Source organism: Notamacropus eugenii, chromosome Y, assembly GCF_028372415.1.
Source record: "Notamacropus eugenii isolate mMacEug1 chromosome Y, mMacEug1.pri_v2, whole genome shotgun sequence".
Taxonomy (NCBI): domain Eukaryota; kingdom Metazoa; phylum Chordata; class Mammalia; order Diprotodontia; family Macropodidae; genus Notamacropus; species Notamacropus eugenii.
In genome coordinates this window covers 3,735,879-3,744,406 of record NC_092880.1, presented here as the reverse complement: position 1 = coordinate 3,744,406, position 8,528 = coordinate 3,735,879, and the positions used below count along the sequence as shown (strand labels likewise).

The 8,528-nt window shown below is 37.3% G+C and overlaps 1 pseudogene; it reads right to left on the bottom strand.

Moving 5' to 3' along the window:
- Window positions 1-1,656: 1,656 nt before the first annotated feature.
- Window positions 1,657-2,610, bottom strand: LOC140516575 (olfactory receptor 4A47-like; annotated as a pseudogene).
- Window positions 2,611-8,528: the final 5,918 nt, after the last annotated feature.

Genomic DNA, 8,528 nt, shown 5'->3' with positions numbered 1-8,528 from the left:
GTATTGTGGAAGTATAATCAGGATAACACAAAATGTAGCAGCTTCTACATTAAGGGATCTTGGGGCATGGAATAGGATATTCCAGAAGTCAAAGGAACTAGGACTAAAACCAAGAATCACCTACCCAGCAAAACTGAGTATAATACTTCAGGGGAAAAAGTGGTCTTTCAATGAAATTGGGGACTTTCAAGCATTCTTAATGAAAAGACCAGAGCTGAAAAGAAAATTTGACTTTCAAACACCAGAATGAAGAAAAGCATGAAAAGGTAAACAGCAAAGAGAAGTCATAAGGGACTTACTAAAGTTGAACTGTTTGCATTCCTACATGGAAAGAGAATATTTGTAACTCTTGAAACTTTTCAGTGTCTTGGCAATTGGTGGGATTACACACACACACACACACACACACACACACACACACACACACACACATGCACGCACACAGAGACAGAGAGCACAGGATGAATTGAATAGGATGGGATCATATCTTAAAAAATTATATTAAGGGGTGAGAGAGAAATACATCGAGAGGAGAAAGGGAAAAATGGAATGGGGCAAACTATCTCTCATAAAAGCAACAAGCAAAAGATTTTTAGTGGAGGGAAAAAGAAGGGAGGTGAGAGAAAAACATGAAGTTTACTCTCATCACATTCCACTAAAGGAAGGAATAAAATGCACACTCATTTTCGTATGAAAACCTATCTTACAATACAGGAAAGTGGGCAGGAAGGGAATAAGCAGGGTTGGGGGGATGATGGAAGGGAGGGCAATGGGGGGAAGGAGCAATTTGAAGTCACCACTCTTGGGGAGGGACAGGATCAAAAGAGAGAACAGAAGCAATGGGGGGGCAGGATAGGATGGAGGGAAATATAGTTAGTCTTACTCAACACGACTATTATGGAAGTCATTTGCAAAACTACACAGATGTGCCCTATATTGAATTGCTTGCCTTCCCAAAGGAAATGGGTGGGGAGGGAGGGATGAACAGAAGTTGGAACTCAAAGTTTTAGGAACAGCTATCAAGTACTGTTCTTGCTACTAGGGAGCAAGAAATACAGGTAATGGGGTATAGAAAGTTATGTGGACCTCGAGGACAAAAAAGAAGATATGGACAAGGAAAGCGAGGGATGATAAAAGAGAGGGCACATTGGTGATAGGGGCAATTAGAATGCTTGGTGTTTTAGGGTGGGGGGGACAAATGGGGAGAAAATTTGGAATCCAAAATTTTGTGAAAACGAATGTTATAAATTAAATAAATAAATTTTAAAAAAAAGAAAAAAAAATTCAACTTTTCTTCCAAATTTATCTCTCTCCATCCTTGCCCTCTGATACCCACTGAAAAGGCAATGTGACGTCCATTATGCACATTAAATCATATAAAATATTTCTATATAGAACACACTGGAACAAAAGTCAAAAAGTAAACCAAAAAGTATACTTCAATCTGTATACAAAAAACATTGGTTATCTATTTGTAAACTTATAGCATTTTTCATCGTACCATAATGCTCTTAAAGAAATAGTTCCAACAACAAAAAGATAGTTTCTAATGCTGACAGGAACCTAATTTTTTCTTCACATATACAGGATCAGCTCACTTAGACTCAAATAAGTTCTAAGAATGTTAAAATCTTCTATCATTTCTTTTGTGAAACATCATTGCTTGGCCAGGACATCCATTGCCTTATAGCTGGACATCACTTTTCTGTTCCAAAGCTTCCTCATGGCATTTTTCATTTCTCTGTTTCTCAGAGTGTAGATCAAAGGGTTCAGCATAGGAGTGATGATAGTATAGAAGACAGTTAGAGATTTATCAATGGGGAAGGTACAGACAGGCCTATCATACATGAAAATACAAGGGACGAAGAAGAAGACAACAACTGTGATGTGGGAGATGCAAGTAGAAAGGGCTTTTTGCTGGCCTTCGGAACTTTGGGATTTCAAAGAGTGTAGAATGACCCCACAGGAGATAAGCAAGAGTACAAAGATAACTGTGCAAATTGCTCCCCCATTGGCACCCACTGACATGCCAATTATATAGGTATCTGTCCAGGAAAGTTCCAGTAAAGGGTTCATGTCACAGATGAAGTGATCAGTGATATTGGGTCCACAGAATGGGAGCCTAACAATGAAAAGCAGCTGTACTAATCAATGCATGAAACCTCCAATCCAGGATACCACCACCAGCAGAACACATACCTGCCATGTCATAATGACTAGGTAATACAAGGGTTTGCAGATGGCTACATGACGATCATAGGCCATAAAAATGAGGAGGAAAACTTCAGCCCCACCAAATAGGTGTTCCAAGAAGAGCTGCACCATGCAAGCTTGGAATGAAATGGTTGCTTTTTCACAAAGCATGTCTAGGGTCATTTTAGGGACAATGACAGTGGAATATGTAGCATCCATAAAAGACAGGAAGGCAAGAAAGAAGTACATAGGAGACCTCAAGCTCTTACTTCCAATGACAGTTATGATAATCAGGATATTGCCCACAATAGTTAGCAAGTAAACAATTAAGAATACAGAAAATAGTATTTTTTGTACCTCAGGATTCTGAGTGAACCCCAGGAGGACAAACTCAGTGACATTGTTCCTGTTTTCCATGATTTTTGAAGGAGTGACGGGGGAGAGGAAGAGTAACTGTTTAATGTATATGGCACCGGAATTGTAGTTAGAAGAACTTTGAATTCAGTTTATACATCTACCCCTTTTTATGGACAATCTCATATCTTTTATGGGCATCATTTTCAGTATCAGAACACTGGTCATAATAGTAAAAACTGAGATTTTGTGGAGTTGGGGCAGGGAGAGAAGAAATGATGGATGCAAATTTTAATCTCTCATATAAAAGTTGGCTAATCTTCTACAGTTTCAGCAGTCAAATTTTTACCTGTAAAGATAATTATGAAACACAAATATTTTATTGATCCATTTTTATTTCTGTTTCACTGCTCAGTACACCACTTTACATCTGAAAGTATATGAATTAAGCCTTACTCATAGTTTCTCTTCCTTGTAAGGAAGGAATAAGGCATACTTTCTCAAATATTTCCTGTGACAAAATTGATCACTATAATTACACTACATTTCAATCTTTCTTTCTGTTTATATTGTTGTCAGTTTAGTGGAGATTGTTTTCCATTTCCTCCCTACTAGATTCTTGCTGAAGTTGAAAAAAAAGAACTCAAATGTTTCTCTAAATTCCAGATATTCATATTTTCTAATAATGCAGATATATGTCATATTTGAGCGTTCCCCAATATATGGACATCTATAACATTTTTAGTTTTTGCTGCTACAAAAAGTACTTTAATGAATATTTTGTGGTATAAAATTGTTTTACTGGTGTTCTCTGAGGTGACTGCCTGGCGATGAATTTCCTCATTTCCAATGGCATGAGTATTTTAGTTTCTTTTTATAAACACAACCTTTAAAATTTATCTGTTAATATTCTTCTAAAATTTCCAAGGCACTTCCACTTTAATAACATAATTTGCTCTCACATAAGAAGAAAAATAGTTGGTAGTGATTCCAGGTTAAGGCACAGAAATGTGAGACTGATTAAAGGTCCCCTCATCACCTACGTGAAAAGATTTGTATTTTTTAAAGTAATTAAGCACTTTCATTAAGTGAACTGTGGGTCATCCAAATGACCCTATATCACTGAATAGCTAAAAACTAATATCACCTTGTTTCATTCAATCAATTGAGATTTGTTCTATTGTGATAATAATATTTTTTCTCCATAATAGCTTCATTAAAATATAAAAAAGTACATCAGAAGAGTATCACTTTAAACTAAAATTAAAATTGTCATTTTCCCAATACGTTTATCACATCCTAAGATTGAACCTGAGATAAATAAATTCACGTTTAATTTTCTTTTAATTAAAGGTACCTATTTTAGAACTAGAAAATAACAAACATGACATAAAGGTCATAAAAATAATTATTATTGTTATAGCGTCATCATCATCATCATCATCTTCTCGCGTTTATCTAACATTTCAAAGTGGAGGTAAGAAATGGAAAAGATCATGTATTTTTTTTTTTTTGCTTTTGAGTTTGTCTGAGGCCATTGTCTTATTAATAGCCAAACTCAGATCACTACAACCCTTTTGTGAAATTAGTATCATATGCCACTTTCTCAATATTTTCCTAAGCCTGATTTTTATAGCTTTCTAGTCTATTTGCAAAGATGTCACTTCAAAATGGATAATGCTATAATGTGTCTCATCTATTTTATGTGTCATAATCAGTTGAATCATCCAGTTGGTCATGTGAGAAGAACAGAGATTTCTGTATGTAGTTTACATCTTTATTATGATAATATTATTTTTTCCCATTTCCCATTCAGTTTAGGTTAGCATCAACTTTATACTCTGAAGGCAAAATATAGTTTGGGATAGAATCAGAAATACGAGTTACTTGTATAAATATATTACCTGTCCATGAAGGCAACTGTTCCAAGTCGTGGATCCTGATATGTTTTCCGTGATGTTGAGAAACTCCAGATTAGGGTAGTGGAAATGCTACTCACCACTTACCCTGTTGTTACCTAGGAGACATAAAAATTCATGGTGATTCATTTCAGCTTAAAAGGTCTATATGAATCTTATTATTTATTATTGTGCTCCAATTCTCTCGAATCAGTATATTTGCAAGCAATTAAACTTACTTAGATTGTGAAGTTGACTCCAAGTGGGTCTGTGGACGTTTTTGGCCACAAAAGAGAATTTTATCCATATTCAATAAGGTCAGCATCTCATGTCTATGAGTCATTCTAATACTGTGTTCTTAAAACTCCTTATCCCCTAATTAAATCCTCTGAGGAATCTGCCTAGAGAAGAAGGAAAGTCCACATAGTCCTTCAGCTTAATGTCTCTGGAGATGTCTCAGAGTTAATAATCTTAATTGTGTAGTCAAGAAAACAATGAGTCCAAAGGAAAAATCAGAAATATTTTCAAGGGAAATTACTATTTCATTACAGAGGTAAACCTATTAAAAGGCTTATGTGGTTTCTTCGATTTTGCACCAAATGTCAGCTGCGGGCTCAGGATTCTAGTCTCCTGAATAGCTAATTTGTTACAAAATTTAGAAAAAACATGAAAATTATGTCTCCATCTCAAACAGGAATGCACTAAAATATTTTTTTTTTCTGAAGGGTCCTACAGAAAGACAGAAAATTTAATTAGCAACAATACATTTATTACCTTGTAAATTAATTACTACTTCTTACTGGAATTAAATTTATATTGTCCTTAATATTTCAAATGTATCTTATAAGTAAAAAGTTTTCTACCATATGAGTATTAGAGAATGGAGAAAAGACTATAGATGGAAGAGCAGTAAAATATACTTTTATTTAAGAAGTAAATGAAAAGAGATATAAGGATATTTTTAGTGTTTTACTTTTCCCCAATTACACTTAAATGCAATTTTCAATATTCATTTTAAAATTGAGTTCCAAATTATCTTTCTCCTTCCCTACTCCTCTCACTGATAAGATGAACAGGGAGTAGAAGGATGGACCTGCTCTAGCTCTATCCCCATAGCCTATAAAATACTTGTATAAATGACTGTAATCACATTCTAGAGCAGCAGAAGCCACGAAACTACAGAGAAAGAGAGATTTCCAGCCCAGTACAGCCTGGAAGGCCAACTGGAAAGGTCTATCTCACTGGGCTGAGAGTCCAACGCAGCTCAGCCTTTGCCACGAGGCACAGATAGGATTGGAGCAGGCATCATGTTGTGGATTCATGGGTAGTAGCTGTGGTTCCCAGATTTCTCAACCTACAAATGCTAAAGACAGCTTCAAAAGTCAGTGAGAAAACTACTTCACCATAGGAAACAAGGTCTGTCCATAGCCTTGGTCCCAAGGCGGGGGCAGCCACTGCAGCAACGGGGTAACTTTTTAAAGCCCTGTGCCTAAAGGCCTGGGGGAATTGAGCTGCAAATCTGGGTCTCAGGTCTGACTGGTGGTCCTAGGGTGAGAAGGAATGCTGGCATGCTGGAACTTTGGGTGTTTTGGAGAGGATCCTGAGCAGAAAAAGCTTGTGGCTGCTCCTGCACCAGAGCACAGGCCAGGAGAGGCATAAATACCTCTCCCTTGATTGTGCCAACATGGAGGAAGTGAGAACTTACAGGTCCCTAGAGTATATGCTCCAAGGGACAACGGATTCAAAAGTAAGTAACTGGCTGAAAAAAAATGCCCGAAAAGGGGGAAAATAAGATTTACAATCGTAGTGAAAAGGTATTTTCTTCCATCCCTTTAGATGATGACGAACAAAGTATACCATTAGAGAAAGACATAAAGGTCAAGGCTTCTACATCGAAAAACTCCAAAAAACATGCCATGATCTCAGGCCATGAAAGAGCTCAAAAAGGATTTTGAAAATCAAGTAAGAAAGATTGAGAAAAACTGGGAAGACAAATGAGAACAATGGAAGGAAATGATGAAAAAGGAGTCAACAGCTGGCTAAAGGAGACCCAAAAAATGCTGAAGAAAATAACACCTTTGAAAATAAACCAGACCAAATGCAAACCGAGGTCAAAAAAGGAAATGAGGATAGGAATGTTTTAAAAATCAGAATTAACCAAATGGAAAAGGAGGTTCAAAAAATAACTGAAGAAAACAATTCTTTAAAAACTAGAATGGAGCAGATGGAACCTAAGGACTTTATGAGAAACCAAGAAATCACAAAATAAAACCAAAAGAATGAAAAAATGGAACATAATGTGAAATATCTCATTGGAAAAACAACTGATCTGGAAAATAGATCCAGGAGAGACAATTTCCAAATTATAGGATTACTTGAAAACCATGACCAAAATAAGAGCCTAGACATCATCTTTCATGAAATTATCAAGGAAATCTGCCCTGATATTCTAGACTCAGATGGCAAAATAAATATTGAAAGAATCAAAAATCCCCTCCTGAAAGAATACAAAAAGAAAAATCCTTAGGAATATTGCAGTCAAATGGTTGAGTTGACAGGTCAAGGAGAAAATGCCGCAAGCAGCCAGAAAGAAACAATTCAAGCACTGTGGAAATACAATCAGGATAACACAAGATCTAGCAGCTTCTGCATCAGCTCAATTAGAAGGACCTATTCCAATGAACACGAAGAGCACATAGCACACATAACAGTGCGTCCCTGACAGAACAGGGTCAAGCAGCAAAGCCCCAGGGCATTCTGAGGCAGCTGCAGCATGGCGAAATCTCAGAGGAAAATAATCCATGATGGAAGTCCAACATAATTGAGCGAGTGAGAGCCACAGTGCCCCAGGTATCTACAACAGCTGCTTCTGAGAATATCAGCCCTCAGATTAAATGCCTGTAAGTCACCTACTCGAAATTCGGGGAGCCAAAATGACGCAGTGGTCAGCAAATGTTCTCTCCAGCTCCCCTTGGTGACTTTGAAAGAACCATAGAATATTTCCTCAGAAAAATCTTGGAACAGTGGGGTCCGCAGTAGGGGCAAACAGTCTAGTAGCATGTGAGGCTAGCAACATCGCTAAGGCGGATTCCTCTTAATGTGGCAGAGGGCCAAAGTTGTCTCAGACAGCCCCACATCAAGAAAATGAGAGGAGATTCAGAGCCCCACGGAGTGGAATTTCACAACCACCAACGCCAGGAAACCAGGCGTGCCTCAGCACCCCAGGGTAAATGGGAAAACAGTAGAGGAGCCAGGATCACCAGCAGCTCAGCTTGCCTTTGCTGTAACTCAGCTGCGGAGACCTCCAGTGACAAGATCACCCCTCCCCCACATTTAAAAAGCTAGCTACAGGGAAAATTCAGGGAAACACAAGAAGAATTCACCTGGCCTCTGCTTTTTCACACCAGCAAGCTCAGCACCACATTCTTTAGCTTGTAGCTGAAAGAATCAGAGGTCACAACACAGAAAACCTCATCATCATGAGTAAGAAGCAAAGCAGGAAAGAAAAGACAATATAATCTTTCTATGGGGCCAAGAACCAAAACATGAATACCAAAGAGGTCAGCCTTGAGACTATACTCCCATCTGAAACTTCAGAAGGAACTGTGAACTGGTTTTATGCACAAGAGCTGAGGAAGGAAATACAAGAAAACTGGCCAATTATTTTAAAAGTATGGAAGAAGAATTCACTGAGGAGAACAGCTCTTTCAGAAGGAAAATTGGATAAATGGAAAAGGAATTACAAAAACTAACTGGAGAAAATAATTCCTTAAAAGGAATAATTGGACAGATGGAAAATGTGATACAAAAGTAAACTAAAGACAACAATTTGATAAAAATTAGAATTGGGCTAGTAGAAGGGAATGACTCTATGAGACATCAAGAATCAGTGAAACAAATTTTAAAGAATGAAAAGATAGAACAAAATGTAAAATATCATTGGAAAAACAATGGAAAATAATTCTAGGAAAGGAAATCTAAGAATTATTGACTTAACAGAAAGCCATGATGAAAGAAAAGAATCTGGACAATATCTTCCAAGAAACCATCAAGGAATACTGCCCAGAAGTCCTAGATCCAGAG